This window comes from Limanda limanda, chromosome 19 (genome assembly GCF_963576545.1).
Source record: "Limanda limanda chromosome 19, fLimLim1.1, whole genome shotgun sequence".
Lineage (NCBI taxonomy): Eukaryota > Metazoa > Chordata > Actinopteri > Pleuronectiformes > Pleuronectidae > Limanda > Limanda limanda.
In genome coordinates this window covers 2,718,990-2,736,267 of record NC_083654.1, presented here as the reverse complement: position 1 = coordinate 2,736,267, position 17,278 = coordinate 2,718,990, and the positions used below count along the sequence as shown (strand labels likewise).

The window sequence follows — 17,278 nt, the reverse complement described above, 5'->3', positions numbered from 1 at the left end:
TTGTCCCGTCCTTTACAAACTAATCCCGTTCCTATGTAAAATGACATGACTACTTCAAACATGGTGAATGGATAATGGGTTATCTGGACTTAAATCTGAGGTTTGGAATAGTCCAGACATACATATTTTAGTAAGATAAAGATATTTAGACATATATATCTAAAGCGTCCTTGGCTCTCTTCAAGCTATATTATTATTATTATTATTATTCATACATACACGGAGGTAGCAAAGTCACAATGCTTGATTGTTGCCAAATTCACCCAAACACAGGTTTCTAGAGAGCATAACTTTAAGCTTCTACTTGCCATTAGCAGTGTAAACAGGTGATATTTAACCAAGGTGATAGAATATGTCATAGGGAGCTGAGTCAGAGTGAAAGACTTCCTTCTTACATTTTGATAAACAAGGGTTTGAATCATTGATGTTTTAAACCAGGAGAGTTTCATCCAGTCATCTGAAGTGCATCTCACCTCGCAGTGACCCGGGAGGCCTGAAACACCGTTTTCATACTTTACTATTTTCCTCATGTAAAGTTGATGTATGGCCTCTGAAGAAATACATTATCTGGACTCAAATATGATTTGAATTAGGACAACCTGATTCCATCAAGCAGGAGGTCCACAGATGGCCATTTATTTTGGAGGGGGAAAAACAATCTTACAGCTGAGTGCTTTTTGTGGCTCTCTAATTGAACATTAGTGTCCCAAATAAACAACAAGTGACAATAATGGACTTCCACCGCAGGCATAAATTAGCTGCAGTGGTGGAGAGCAGGGTTGTCCCAGTCCATCGTTTCCATTCTCATCGAGCTTTGGCCTATTTTTACTTTCCTGCTTGCTCCATCTGATGTTTTCATGCATTCAAAATAGAGAGGTTGGTTTTTGCTGGACAGCTGGGGTTGTTGAGTCCTGACTCTGTGATATAGCAGCTTGTATATTATTTTTAAATGAAAACAATACCGTTTGGTGCCAACTTCAGTTGATTTGAACTTGGTTTATACAGATTAACACTTGAGATCTGTCTGTGAAGATTCTTAATCATCCATCCATCAAACCTTCCCAAGCCAGATCACAGGCAGAGTTATGGTGTGTCTCTCATTTTCTCTGGTTGCACTGTGTGCACATATTGATTTCTATTTCCTTAACTGACCTGAAGGAAGCCACATTTTTCCAAGATGAGAAAGCGCTGAACATTTTAATCTGCAGGCTCTGTGACTGTGAAAATCGTGTGTCATGGTGTTTATGTAGAGGTGTTTGTGTGTGGGCATGTTTGTGCATGAGCTAGCATACCCCAGCCTTCATACTGGCATTGCTTCACCACATAGACATGCATAGAGGACCCTGTCTTAGACAAAGCTGTACCAAGTGTGACACCAAGGGAATCTGTTGGTTTCAAACAGAAGCAGTTGTTTATTTCACATCCAGTACCCGCTTTCTTTAAATAGCAAATCTTGTGCGAATGTTCTGAAACACTAAAAAATAAGATGAAGTCAGGCACATTGTTGGCACATTACTATCTTGAGGCAGCTGAAAGTGATCGACCAACAAACTCCTGGTCTGCAGACAATAGTGCAGTATTTCACTGTTGTTTTAAGCGAGCATTACCTAAATAATCATATGCAAGTGTGTGCAAATTGCTTATTACAGACAGATAGTCTGCTTGAGCACACAGACCCTCCACAATGCAATAATAACGGGCCTTGTTTTCAGTTCAAGTTATCATTTCAACAGTTTGTGGATGTGGAGTTTTTATAATGTTAGTAGTAGCATTTTGGAATACCACTGGAGACGTCCTGAGCTAAGTATCAGTATCAGGGCCAATCCGGGAAAGGATTGGTATTGACTGGAATAAACCTGATGAAAGTCTGCTTCCTCCTTTATGTTCTCTACTGTGTTCTGTTGTCAGGCTGTGTGCCCTCTGCTGCTGGAGTTTGCACTCTGCCAAAAATCTTCAAGGTAAGAACCTCCACTCTGTAGTGACACCGAATATCTGAGAGTTAACTGTTTCTGTGGCTTCTTCAGCTGTGTAACTTCAATTTCAATAGTAGCATTCTTCTTAGTTGGTCATTCAATAACCTAGAATTTCCAAAAGTACTTGTATTTAAGTGTGTCTGAAATTTAGTCAACATTCTTGGACTCTGACTCTCCCGGCGGATACCCACTGTTTAAAGGACTTGGAAAAGTGGAAACAAAGTAAGTGCTGCAGTTGGCTGCTGAGGAAACCGGCAGCGAGATAGTGTGCTGCCATCATCTCCAGCTCTCTTTACACATCCGTGGCGTCCACACAAAGGATGCAGGTACTTCAGAGTGTAAATGTTTCTTATTTGGCTTACAAGTCATTTGTTGTTGTACATTCAGCGCATTAAACGGTTGTTCGTGTAATGATTGCCAGAAATTAAGTTCCAACATGACTATGGCCAACCTCAGTAGAACCCCATTCCTTAATTTGTTTAACATAAAGATATTGCACTTTTTAGTCCTTGAGGTCAAATAATTGCACATGCTTCCACTGAGGTGTTTATATGCATCTGAAAACCAGCCAGCTTATTGGAATAGTAACAACACTTCAAATTAGGGTGACTTACTGTATCCTGGAAACAGAAGAACAGTCTAAGTTACTGGCATTTTCTTCTATTGTTCTAGGAAACTATGAATTCATTAAATGAAAATGGACTTAATTACTTTTCAAGATGTTTATTTTTCCCAGTTATTTCAAAGCACCAATGTTTTCCTTTGATTTCCCTTGGCGGAGGGGCAGATGGGATGCCTGGAAGCCAGCGATGACAAAGCTTGAGAAAAGGCAAAAGCCAAAGACTGTAAGTGAGTCATTGGAATGGAATGGTCTGAAGACGCTAGTGACTCGGTTTGGCATGAACTGTGTTTGACACAAATTATGTGGAACACTTCCACATGGACTCAAGGGGTCGCCAAAGTCATCAGGTTTCATACCCTACTGAGTTGTTTCTGGCACTACTCACTGTTAGATTATGACCACAACTGTAGGTTAAACATAACTTTTGCCTTTTGCTTTTAACTATATAAACTGGTTTATGTGACAGCTTCTTACATTTTGCAACAACAGTCAGGAGGCCCTGTGCTTTGAGGTCAGGTTATCTCATGTGTTCGATCTGTTCAGTGGGTGTGTGTTATGCCTCTGGTTGGAGACGGGGCGGCGCTGTGAATAATGTGTGTGTGAGCACTTCCTTCTCTACACTGGGAAACAGCTACCACATCCTGCATTACAAGAGGAGCAAGAACACTATGTACTGTACATTAGTGAAGTGTGTACACAGGACACACATGACAATGCCTGGCGAGGAGTGCCGTGCGATTTTGAGGAAGGCTTTACTGTAATGTATTGAATAACCCGGACAGCTATGGAAGTATGGACAGGACGCTGATGTTAGGAAACCACAATCACACGCACACGCACACGCACACGCACACACACACACACACACCAGGGACCTTTGGTCTTGGACCAGCCCTTAGTTATTAACCCTTTGTTATGCTGCTAAGGGGTTAGATTGTGGGTGACAAATGACACATGAAGCTTCTCTTTCCTCTTCTTCCTCTTTATGATTACAACTATAGATTGCTTAGATATACAATATAACTACCCACATACTAATATTACTTTAAATACCTCTATCATTCCAATTGTCATTAGCACTGTCTTCCTCTGTCAGACATTTTCTTTGAAAAAGAAATATTATTTTGTTGACATGCTCTGTTACATGCAGAATAGATTAACATTTTTTCTATCTTGATAGTGGGATACCACAACTGTGACACTCTTTGATGTGATATGATTTTAAGGTTAAGGGCAGAGGATGTTGCACCTTCTTAACTGCAACGTGTCTCGTTGGGATTTGTGATTATAGGATAAACAAAAAAAATTGTATTATGCAACTGCTTTCATAGATTACATTGTTAAATTGTTATCTTTCACAGATTAAATGAAAAACCATGTGCCCTGTCACTGTTGCTTCTACAATTTCTGCTGCCAAAGTCCAGCATATTAACAAGAACACCCCTTTGTCACATTCCTGAAGGAAAATGGAACTCCAAGCTGATTATAGACAAACATTTGATGCAACAACACAGAGTCACAATAGGTATTGTGAAAACAACATTATGAAATAACCCACAAGTGAACACACAAGCCTGGGTTAAGACAGGAAACAGGAAATAGGCCTGTAATGTGGTACATGCTGCACTTTCCCCAGTGTCATCTCACCCAAAGAGCAGTTAGGTGGTTATTGCTAATCAGTTCATGATACCAATAGGAAAACTCCACTAGCTCTATCCAACAAAGCCCTGACATTTTTATACGTCTTTGTATTTTCTGCACAGAATTTTCGACAGAGTATCACAGGTGAAACACAGGGATCTCTTAAATCCTCCTGCTGTCTTGGCATTCATCTTGCGTATTGGTGAAAGGACAATAACAGCGACACAACGAGTCATCAAAATAGGGCAGAATCTGAAGGCGTAACACACGTCAAGTCAACATTCTTTGAGTCTGACATAAAGTTAATGAAAAACACATAAGCTTTGAAGCAACTTCCCCCACTTTCAACCCTGAAGAACATTTTCCTGACTGCTGCTGCGCTGTCACCAGAGAGCATCCTGTACACCAGCAACTGTCAGACATAGAGAGAGATGGCAAGTGAGTGACTGGATCAAAGGTTTCACCCTCACCGTGCTCATGCTCCCACGTCCTCAAAACAGCTTCTCAGTGAACACCTTTCTCATAAATGCTTGATGTGGCAATGTGAAGTTTAGTGGAAGGGGGAACACAAATCGAGGCAGTTCATATACTGCACCTATAGTTTTCCTCAGACTTCACTGATGGAGGTGAATTTGAGAACACTGTGTCCCTAAATTAAGCTCTGATATTTTAGAAAGATCCCTTTTCAAATATGTGGTTGATTTAACAAGAAAAATGCCTATTTGATTATTACCTCTGATGTTTTCAGTGAAACTGAGAAGACAGTAAGTCTCATCTTCGTAAGGCTTTTGGTAAATTATTATTTGCTCTAGTGTTTCTTTCTGTTTGGAAGATACACTTTGGCGTTAAAATCTAATATTTAATTTTTCACTGGACAGTTAATGTCAGCACACATAATAAAAATTAATTTATGAAAACAAATGGGGAGAGTGTGGTGTACTGCTGACTGCATTTTACTGTCAGCCTGGCTCAAAGCCCTAAAAACTCCCCTTTCCTGTCCTTAAAGGCCTTTTAGTGGACATCCGAGTTTAGATTATTTTGTCACAAAACAGCTGAGCCTGAGGTGGTGATGTCAACAAGAACGCTGTTGTCCCAGCTGCAAAATGAGGGCGCTGCATCATCCGGTTGTAGGAAGTTTGGACTCCTGAGTTCAACAAGTTCAAGCGCCCTAGGACTCCCCAAGTCTAAATTGAGGGTACACTGTGTTACTAGCGAGATAAATTTTATTTACGTGGGCAACTTTAACAGCAGTCTGCTGCTGGAGAAACAGCAATGCAGGCAATCAGTTAGCTTGGGGTCCCCAGTTGCTGTAATTTGCGTTAAAAAAAAAATCTTACCTAAGTCCAATCTGACCACACAGACATGATGAAGCATATTTTTTAGAATCAGCGTGGCTTACGCTTTAATCTTCACATCAAAGATCACGTCAGATGTCCATTGCGGAAAATGTCATTAATCTGTTTAAAAAGCATGGGAAGAAAAGTCTACAAAAGGGACTTTGTGACCCATCCTGTTTTTGCTCCAAAAATGTCCTTGTGTATCAAAGTGTTCAAGTGATGTCTGTATTCACATTGTCTGTACATTGCACAATGTAACTAATATACAGCATATGTGGAACTCTGGTTCCAAAACCTGATCCATGATTATCCATCCAACAGAAGTAAGACACTGTCTAATAATAGGTCAGATGAAATCCATCTCAAAGCCATTTGTTTCATGACGCACCAAACATATTTTTTGACGTTACTGAGTCCAAAATGAGACCCATGGTGATATCCTTGGATTTTCATGGATATGAATTCCTACAGTCTAAACTCAGAATGATGCCAAAAACAAAAAAAAACATCGAGTGAGCAGCATTTGTGGACAGAAATGCTTTGTTGATGAGAGAAGCCAGAGGAGAATAGCCAGACTGGTTCCAGCTGACAGAGAGGCTACGGCAGTGGTTCTCAAACATTTTCTGGCAGAGGCTGAAAAATGTTCACCCAAAGCCACCCAAGCAAAAAATAAAAGATTTCAGGAATTTTTGCAGATAAAGGTCAGCATAATAGCATCAGCAACTCACCTTAGTTTTTTTACAATACATAAATCATATTCATTTATAGTCGCTCTATAATTTTCACTGGTTATACCACTGCAGGGGCTCTTTGCCCCCAAGGCGAACTCTCCCCAGTTTGAGAACTAATGGGCTATGGTAACTCAGATAATACATTTTAACAAATGTGGTGAGCAGAAAAGCATCTTAGTTTGAATTAGAAGGGTTCTCAGAGAGTGCATACATCCTTCAGGACTACTGTCCTATGAAAGAAAGTCAAAACCACATTCCCGGATCCATCCATTTATCCAAATTTAATGGGTTCTTCCATGGGTCATGCCCAAATTTCAAGGAAATCAGTTCAGCAGCTTTTGAGATATCCTGCTGACAGACAGACAAACAAAAAATTGCAACATCAAGTCCTGCCAAGAACAGAATCTGAGGCTGAAGTGGGCACAGACTCACCAATACTGGACAGTTGATTTAAATTAAGTTACAATCTGTGATCAACAGCATGAAACCATGGAGACCACCTGTCCCTTGCCTCAGTCAATACTGCTGCTGGTGGTGTGGGGATTGTTTTCTTGACAAACTTTGGGTTGGTGAATACTAATCAGCCATGGTCTGAATACCACAGTCTCTCTTAGTAGTCTATTTATGGTCACAGTTTACCATTTTCTACTGTCTGCTTCCAGTAGGATAATGCTCCATGTCACAAAGTAAAAGCCTCAAACTGGTTTCAGGAACATGAAAGTGAGTTCAGAGAACTTCAGTGACCCCCACTGTCACTATGATGTGAACCCAGTAGAACACATTTGGGATGTGGTAGGAGACAGGATTGACTCCTCTGTGACCCTTTGAAAATCTGGCAATAATTAGGCAAATATTGAGTGTCGAGCTTCGGAATAGAAACCAACCGAATCTACATGTGTTGCTGGGGCTGTATAGTAACACACTGAATGTCTTCAGCACAATGTGTTTAAAGCTTCAGTGTTTCCTATCAAATGGAAACAAAACATAGCAGACTTGTCCCAGTGTTGGTTCTCTTTCATAGGGCCCAAAATTTATAGCGGTGCCCCTGGCTGTAGATGTTTAGTAAACTCCACAAAGGGCATCAGGACCTTATCTAAGTTTAAATGTCAGCCCACCTTACTGTCTTCAGAGGTAATCTCATCGTGCGTCTGGCTGCATCATGGATCAACACTGACGAGCGGCAAACAATAGTCGTAGCCTCGAGCAATATGCATCTTATTTGGGGTGGCATTCAGATAAGACTCGATCTTGATCTGCAGGCCATTATGGGCCGGAGCGCTCTAATACTTAATTTACGAAGCTACATCACACTATGCAACGTGATACAGACTCCGCATCATGGCAACTGGTATCAGAAAAAGGACGACAGATGGTGTTTTCATTAAAGAATTCAAGCTGATAGAAGAATCAACTGAATGACTTTGTTTTGGAGTCTCTAGTGCACTTATCATATTACATTAAGTTCTTGGGCTGCCGGGAAACCCCCCCCCCCAACACAGGCAAATGTCAAAAAGGCACGATGCTGCACAGGGGCTATCCAGTGCAGCGCTCTTGTAACACTGTATGACTATTATCCTCACTGGAGACTGAGAGCGGAGCAAATACCACATTGTGGGTACTATGACCAATATTACATGCACTCCTTTAACGACCAGCGGAGAGAACACAGGCGTGGTGCGAGACGAATGGCCCGACAGCTGGCACTAACAGTAACCTGCAGACCCACCAGTGATGTTTCAAGTCTCAAGTTATCATCATTACATTTTGGCTGCGACACATTTTCCAATTTTATGGGAGCAGGCGGAGGCTTTTTGTTTTCATTTCGACTTGTCCTCTGAGCAGCCACTGTGTATTTTCCTGAGTGCCCTGTACAGTACAGAGTGCTGGCTCTGACAGTTGATTTTTGTGGAGTTACACAAGCCTGTGCAGTTTGACAAAGGTGGCACGGCCAAACAAAAAACAACTTCAGCCGTACGTGTTTGTTTCTTTATCATGAGCTGACATTAAATCAGTCACAGGGAGGTTTAAATGTTACTCGTAAAGGTGGCACTCTGTGCTGAGTGCAGCAAAACTTGCATTGCTCTTAATGTGAAGCTACATGTGCCTATAGGGGTAGTAGACTGCATTTTGTGCTTTTTATAGCTAACACTCTGCTCTGATGCACCCATGTGACACTCAAACTGTCAGCTCGACAGCCCTTTCACTGGAGCTTAGAGAACAAAATATCCCTTGTCTTTAATATCTAATGATATGTTTGGAACTTAGCGGTGGTTCATTAAAACTGGTAATTTCTTTGCTGATTGTTGTGGGGTTGGAAAAATATAAAAAGTTGCTATTGATAGTCATGATGTGCAGAACATGCCACAAAAGACGAAACAACGATAATATGATAGCATGACAGGGGCATCAAATGCCATTACAATAATACTGTTAAGGTAGAACATTGTCTTAACATGTCACAAGCCAACACCGCGTGTACAACATACAGCTTCTGTAGTGTTTTGGTTCCAAGCTCTCAGACACATCTAATTTCTTGCTGCTCTGTACGTGGGTTCCTAATTTACACATGTTAAGATGACAAATAGCTAAAGGAGACATATTTATCTGTTTCAGTTTTCCCTTTTTTGTAGTGTGATATAAATATTTTTTGGTATATAAAAGTTCAGTAAAGTTAAAAAAACGTTATTCTGTCACGCCCCCTACCAAAGCCAGGTAAAGCCAATACGGAGGTTGTTATATCCCAAACACAGTGGGCCAGCTGACCAATCAGAGCCGACTAGGCTCTATCGGGAGGGAGACCTTAAAAGTCTGGAAGCCCCAACATTCAAATTTGCCTCGAAACGGCTTCATTTAGGCCATGCTTTAAGCATAGATGTCCGCTAAGACTCACGTTTGAATAGGGCGCTGGGGAGGATATCAGAGGACATTTAGGCTAAAAAACTGATGTAAATGGCGCTGTTTCAGGTCACTTTAAATGTCAGGGCTTACGGATGCTATTACACCACAGGAGCAGTATGAAGGTAAGTTTCGTTACCATTTACTTCAATTGTATTGGATTTGGCTGCAACGCTGTTTACCACTGAAACTCCAAAAGTGTTTTGTGGACTCAAGGACTTCCCCTAACCCTCCATCGACATAGTGCTGAGGAGATAACGAGTGGATTTCAGACAGAGGCTGAAAAGAGAGGAGCTGCAGCAATAAGCAGTGTGAGGAAAGTGTTGTGTTTTCTGAACTTTACAGCATGTAAACCCTTTCATGTACTAACCTTAAAAGGATGAACCTGAACATAACACTGCTCTATAAATAATGGCTCTCAGCGTTCTGCTTATACAAACTGTTTCTGCTGCCTCCTAGTGGCCAGAAAATCCCTTGAAAATGCACTTGATAATTTAGAAAATATTCAGTGCATAATATTGCTCAATTACATGTGTTGCCCTTACAATTAGCAATTTTTATTGGAGGAATATTCTTGATATGATATCTCGCCAATATTAAGCCAGTGTGGCACATGATGTTTAGGCCTGTAATGTTAGCTTGGAGCATCACAGCAAGGATTTCGAGTGTAAAGAGAAGCTACGTGTTGATATTGTGCAGATCTCTGGCTGTGTGGAACTGAGCAGGAATAAAAATCTTACCGGTGGAAGTAGTGAAGTCTGACTCCAGGCAGCGCTGAGGAGCCGCTCAGCTCCCCAAGAGAAACACCTACAAAAACACACACAAACATATAAATAAATAAATACGTGGGTCCAAATAACGAGCACTTGAGATCCAAAATCACAGTTCAGCTACAAAAAAAGAAGAAAAAGCAGGTACTGAGGGAGGCTAGAAAACCAACAAACAAGTTTCCATGATGTAAAAATCTTAGCCAAAGAAATGGATATATTGTAAAAAGGAACGGATCTTTTTCTTGTTTCGTCTTTGATATCTTCATGTCATTAGAAGAGCTTTAAAGGCCATACATGTGTCACATTGAAGTGCTGACATCAGCTTTAACACCTCTTAATGCTGAGGTATGTGAGGCAGGATGTAGTCGTAGAACTACATCTGGCTGAGATGACCTATGTGCAACATTTTCCTGAACAAAGAAACTCCCACCGCGCCTGTAAATATGCTTAACCGCTGGTGGTTGCCACATGTGGTTACAGCCACAAATACTTCCTCCTACGCTGCAGCAAGGGTGGAGGAATCCCAGTATAAATTTCTCCTCTCTTTTGGACCAGCGGCCCCTCAAATGAGTCCATATATTTTTTCATGTGTCAACCCCTGAAGCAGAGGAGGGCTTTTTTAAAGGGAAATTGCCATGACTAAAACAACAGTGACAAAACAACATGAAAGCAGGAAAACGTCTGGTTTTGCCCCAAAAAAAGGAAGTCATGTTAAGTTCATGGTGAGAAAAAAACCCAGGAGGTTGTTTGATTATGGAGAAAGGAAAGTATTTGTTTATGTCATTAATTCGGTGGCAGGAGAGGACTGGTCATCTCCTCCGACAGACGGTAATCACTTGTAATCAGACTTAATGGGCGCTCTAATGGGAATGCTTTTCCTCCCTCATGCTCTGTCTGCACCTCTTTAGCACACACACAAAAACAAGCGTGCTCGTGCATGTCCCTGCACACATTCGCAACTCATCCGGGGAATGTAGCGCCGCACTTCTGTCTGAAAGGGAATAATTGTTTTAATAACACTGTCTATCCATAACAATACGACATGATCAAGCCCTCTTTGTGTGCGATATTCATTTACACATTTGCTTGTTTGGTTTCTTGTTGGTTCAGTTCTCATTTGCAGAGGCTGGTTAAAGCTCCGCATCATGTTAAAACACAACTAAACACAGTTGACATTGATCACTGAAGGATCAGTCTGGTTCACTACATATCAGGAGCACTACTTCAGTTGTAATTATGACACCAAACTGAGGACAACGGGTAGATGGCAGCCATGCAGTCAGACAGTGAGGAGGTTGCAAACAAGCCGCCAGTTTAGTCGGATTATCTACACCACGTCATATTTTCATGCCAGCGGTAGAGAAAACAAGTATCATCAGTGCTATCTGTTTTTTGCACATGTACTTGCTTGATATTTTTTTGGCCCCAAAGGCCGGTGGCAATGTGCTGCGACATTACTGTGCACGTAAGCATATCTGTGTCCTCACTCCACTCACTTCAGTAGGCAACAACAATTATTGCACTTGTCATAATGCAGGCACATCAGCTTTTTTCCCCTTTCTTCTTTGTTGTGATTTATATTAATGTCTGAGGTATATTTGTATTTTGGAAGCAGGTGAGCGTTGGAGACCTCTGCCTCTCTGCACAGTTCATTTTATCAGATTTTTTAAAGGGCACAAGAGGAACTCTTGATCTTTGCTGAAACTCTATCTAACTCCACTTGCTGAATACATAGTCTTGTTACTAATAACGTATTTGGTCTCGCTTTTTTCTACGTTGCACTGTGCTATGCCTGTTTTAGTGAGTCACACCCATGTGCATTTTTGTGTCGTAAAATTGCTCTCGTGTGCAGTTTGAGGAAAACGCAGCTCTATATATATTGTGGTAAAAACAAAAATGAGTACACTGACCCCTGACTGTCAGTAGTAATCCCTCACTGCACAGGAAAACTTGGATTCATGTTTACAACAGACACTTTGGATAATATTCTAACTCTCTGACTGCTCGTTTGAACACCCTGTCCAAACCTCAGCAAATAACCTCATAATTACAGTGTCTTCATTGCAGATACGAGTCATGGGTAACTTTTAAATCCAGAGAAAGTAATAAGAATGAAAAGCATCCGTGGGGCAATGCAAACCCTGCGTGTGTTGTTGTGTATACCTCAATCAGGCGGTGCTAACTGTTTATATTGCAATAATGCCATTTCATAATAATGTCATCATGGTGTAATTTATAACACACGGTGATAAATGATTGTTTGATTTAAATAAGCTGTACACTGTGTCTGTAATGTCATTGTTCACAAAGGTTAAGGTTATACGCCACAATAAATCTTAGTTTTATGACTTTACAGTGACATATTAATGACATCCTTCCTACCATATGATCATAAAGGGTTTAAATCATTTATATAAATTTGAGGTTGTGTGTACAGTTCTATAGGATGCCAAGATACCTGGGATATGCATTGTTGAACTATTGATCATAGAGATGCATGTTTATTTATTAGAAAAAGTGCATTTCCATTAAACCCTACTCCCGTATTTTGACAGGATTCTTAAAAAGCCAATAAATTTCTCTACATGAGGTAATCATTTTAAAATGCTTTCATAATGAAGCAGGGTTTCGAACATCTCCGTTTTTGGAAATGCAAAACACCCAAAGGAAGGGGAAAACTAGCGCTTCCACATTTAGCTGAAGGGGCTTGAGTTTCTTTCTCCCTTATGTGTCAGCAGATTAAAAACTTGATAGCTTTTCAGGCTCAAATGGAATCCATCATCAGTAAATTAACATAATATGAGATTAATATTAAGATGTTGATGTTAAACATATTGTTTATAGATGCATCACTTGTCTATGATCAACTACTAATTCTAGTCGGTTAGTTATCGCTTGCTAGGCAAACACACATACGCACACACACACACACACACACACACACACACACACACACACACACACACACTGCAACTTCAATGAGTGATTATGTCCTCAGCTGCTATTGTCCACTCCGGAACATTTGTGTTTGTATTTTAGTGCAGAAAGACACAAGGAGAGGGATGAAAAGAAAGAAAGACTGTGTTTATCCAGGAGAGACAGGGACTTATATAAAAAAAAGATTAAATAAAACACCAAGTGATACACTCTGTTACCCAGTTTCCATGGTGATTCGAGTTATATTTGACAAGGTGACGCACATTTTCAGCATCCACTTTTGCTGTTAGTCATCCTCATCTTTCCCAGTGCAGTGAGCTAAAAAGCATGAATGGTTCCTACAAAAGGAAAGTGAGATGAAATGTCTTCAGGCCTGTGTCTGAGCCTGGGGAAGTTAGAGGAGATGTTCAGACAGGGGCTGACAGGCTGGACTGCGAAGGCTGTAAAATGTTTGAGTAAAAGCAATGACTTATTTTTTTTTCTTCTTCTTTGGTTTATTCCTCCAGGGATGTGTCAAGTGGTCTGTGGGAAACTAATAAATGCAAGGCTTTTATTGCGCCTGTGGTCCGAACTCGCAAGTCCCCACTTCATGTTTCCAATGTGATTATTACTGCAGACTCAAACACACGCACGTCTATCTTCTGTTTTGTATTTGAGTAAATACAAAAACTCCATGCACACCCCCATGTAAGACGGTGATAATAATTGCATGAGCTCAACAAGTGACAAAAAATACGGAGGCATCTTATATATGAGTCTTTAATGTTTCGACAGCTGTTGGATTCTGAATAAACAAAATATGTATTTTTGTGTGCAATCAATGTCTGAATAATGTGCAGACACACTGCAAACAACATGTTGTCTTTAAAAAGTAGGTGACAATAAAATATTCCACTGACATTATTAACAAGCTGTTAGCAACTTAAACTGACATATCATGACAGGTTCACCAATTCTCAGGCCACCACATCAAGCACTGAGCTGACAGTTAACTTTCCTCGTAGCCTTTTCAAAGTGTTGACCCCCTTTCGCAGCGTCTTTCTTTCTGCATTTTCTGCAGACAAAGTGAGCATGTTCCATCAAGTTCTCGTCAGCACACTTGAGCCTGTGCCAGACTGGGTGTCTGTGCCGTGTGTCACGGCTGTGACCCTGATCTGCTATGTTTTGCACGTCTATTTGTTTACCATAGGGATGCATGTCTGCCGCAGAGCTGCTACGTTATGTTTCAGGTATGATAACTGTATGTCTTTGAATAAAAATAAGCCGGTACTCAACTACATACCACAACTCTACAGTATAAAGCTGTGCATCTTCCAGTCCTACAATAACAATAAAAACCTTGTTAAAAAGATGAATGGATACATTCAACAGAAATGCAAAAGTGTTGAAGTGATATGTGTCCTCTGCTCAGATGGGAAATGTGGCTTCTCTAACCAAAAACATGGAGGCCAAAATGAAAAGCAGGGCATTCTGTGATGGACACAAGCCGCTCACACATCCAGTGTTGCTCCAGCGCTACACAACCAAAACATGACCACATTGGAGACTTGGCACTCTTACGAGCCTGAATTATCTTTGATGTCACTGTCTTCATGTTGCATGCTGCACCTGCATGTGGCAGACTGTTGATACCTGTGGGTGATTCGGAGCAAAGGGTAGTGCTGTGAAAAGCCCCAAATAAGTTAGCATTGTTGTACCACTGGCCGATGGGTTTGATCTATGACTGAGATTAAAACAACATGAAGGATTTACAACCTTTTATTCTACGGCATAAAATATAACAGCACACTTCTCCACTATTACAGCTGTGTTGTTTTTATAGTCTCTTCTTCTAAAATATTACTTTTTAAGACACAAACTCTTTTATAGAGAGGTACGCAACAAATCATATTGTTGAAGTTGTGGGAAAGTGATTACTACTAATATTAGTTTATAGCCGGGCATTCGCTTTTTACTTTTGGTATTGTATTCAAGCTTCAAACCATAGCAGTGCTGTTTAAAAGTGAAGATTCTCCTGTTAACAAAATGTGAGTATGATAAACTTGTGTTTGTAACAAAGCTGAATACCTGCAAAATCAGGTGGAAAGATCTCATTGGCTTTTTTTGTCAAGGGGAACCAGGGTGAGGCTAACTTCCCGGGGTTGGCCTATAAAACATATATCATCCCTTCAGTACTCAAACTAAGAATGAATGAGGAGATCAACATTTGCCTTAAACTGTGTGGATTGCAAAATAAATAGTCTGTATTTTCTCTTGTTCAGTCTCGAAGACCCTCAAAGCTTTTAGTACAGTTTTGCAATTCACTCCCTAATCTATGTGCAGCATTTTATCATGCTTCAATCACACACAGCCATCAGGGGCAATTTGGAATTCAGTATCTTGCACAAGATCACGTGCCAGTTCTTTAGGCTTTACACTGCAACTGCAGAAAGTAACATCAGTTTAAATGTGAGACAGCCCCACTATTACTGAGTGTTAAGGTTGATTCATGAATACTCTGTGTTTGACGTGTGTTAACAGTTTCCGTTTGGAAGTCGGTGACAGCTGATCGGAGCAGAGTGACGACTTTGCATGGAAACTAGGGCTGCAACTAACGACTATTCTGATAGTCGATTAGTCACCGATTATTGAAACGATTAATCGACTAATCGGATTATGAATGACACAAATTCTCAATTGCTCTTATTTAGCAAACAGCTTTTAAATTTAGCTTGAGGTTGTTCGAGGTATGTGATGACTGAAAATAAAGGCAATAAAGATTGATACTTCATTCAAAAAAAATGTCTTTTAATAAACTTTGTTGCATATAAGGGTACTGTCGACACAACAGCAAAAAAAAATCTAGTTTTTGTCAATTTAAAAGCAAGGACAGGCAAAGTGCTAATAAAACAAATAAATTAAAAATCAAGTATTAATTTTTCCTGTTAACAAAAATGACAGGGCAAGTAACAGCAATAAAAACATCAACAAACGGACCTACAGTCTTCTTCGGACTAAATAATTGTGATTAAAAAAAGACGTTTGTCAGGCAATAGGATAACAAAACGCTTTTAAACTCGTTAATAAAAAGTTTAAACCATATTTTTGTAATGGATGCTAGAATCCTGCGCACGGGTATAAACGTGTATATATAACATCTGACAGAGGCGAGTCCGCATCGTCTCCGTTACGAAGTCACACGTGCCTCCTCCTCAAATGCACGTGTCCTGCTTCCATGGAGACCAGGTCCTCTGTACAGATACTGCAGGTAGTTTTTTTCGGGCTATGTTAAGAGTGAAGTTCTCCCGAACTTTTTACTTTCTGGTACGCGATGCTGCTGCAGCCGAGCCCGCCATTGGTCCGTGTTTTGACGCGATTGCACATGCGCGACTTTCAGAGATAGGAAGGAAGCGAGATGGATCACTCCTCAGCTGCTTTCATCAGCACCTCCGGTAAAACGACGCTTAGTTCAGCTGCACGGCACGAAAAAAATGTGACGTAACCAACGAATCATCGACTAGTAAATTCGTCGGCGACTATTCTTGTCATCGTTTTTTGTCGACGACGTCGACTAATCGTTGGAGCCCTAATGGAAACTGTCACTTTGTTGTGTGGAGACACACCGTCTCTTTTCACGATCCTGTGTGTCTGATCAATAACAGCTCTGCATGTTTACACTGCAGAATTCTCCAATATGGGACGTTGCACCAATTCAACACAGAGATATATATCTAGTGGTTAGTGTTTTTTGAGGAAAGAGACGGATTTTCATACGCTAATGTTGTAAATATAATAACCAGAATGAGTGCACCAGTCCTTGTATCCTGTGCGGCGGGCAAGCAGCATGAAGACTTTGGTTGTTTTTTTTCATGCAAACGTTGCGCTTTCAAGTTAAAGTCGTGCTGTCAGCTGATGTTTTTGGACACAAACAGGTCATGTCTCTCCTCCTGTGGAGCAAACTTCTTTCACAGCCTCATCTGAAGTTATCGCTGCGACTAGCTGCTGTTTCACACCGGAATATTTAGCTGCCAGAGACAACAGATGTTTATCAAAGGTGGCTTGTGGTAGAAAAAAGGTCTGCAATGCAAGAATGAGCGTTGCATACAAATCCACCTCCGAACAGTAAGTGTGAATGTGTTATGCACATGCATATCTACACTGATGCAATGCAAATTAATGAAAAACAAACAGATCTATCTCTGAAATTGAGAGATTGTAGAATTTAACCAGGTGCAACTCTTCAAAGTGTGGAAGAGTATGTTGCTTGTATTCAATAAAATACAACAGATAGTTGGGGAACTTTCAGTAATAACCAATCAGATGAGCTCCTCTTATCACCTTTTCCAGCAGCATCAGATGGAAAGAGCCTGATAGAGAAAGAACTACAAAAAAG

The 17,278-nt window shown here is 40.6% G+C and overlaps 1 protein-coding gene across 2 annotated transcripts in view; it reads right to left on the bottom strand.

The window, feature by feature from the left end:
- Positions 1-17,278, bottom strand: part of thrb (thyroid hormone receptor beta) — a 110,888-nt gene that overhangs the window by 30,047 nt on the left and 63,563 nt on the right. For both annotated transcript variants that reach the window (XM_061092226.1, XM_061092227.1), the window contains exon 2: positions 9,940-10,006. The gene's annotated coding sequence lies outside the window, so the exon portion shown is untranslated. The remainder of the gene's footprint in view (positions 1-9,939; positions 10,007-17,278) is intronic.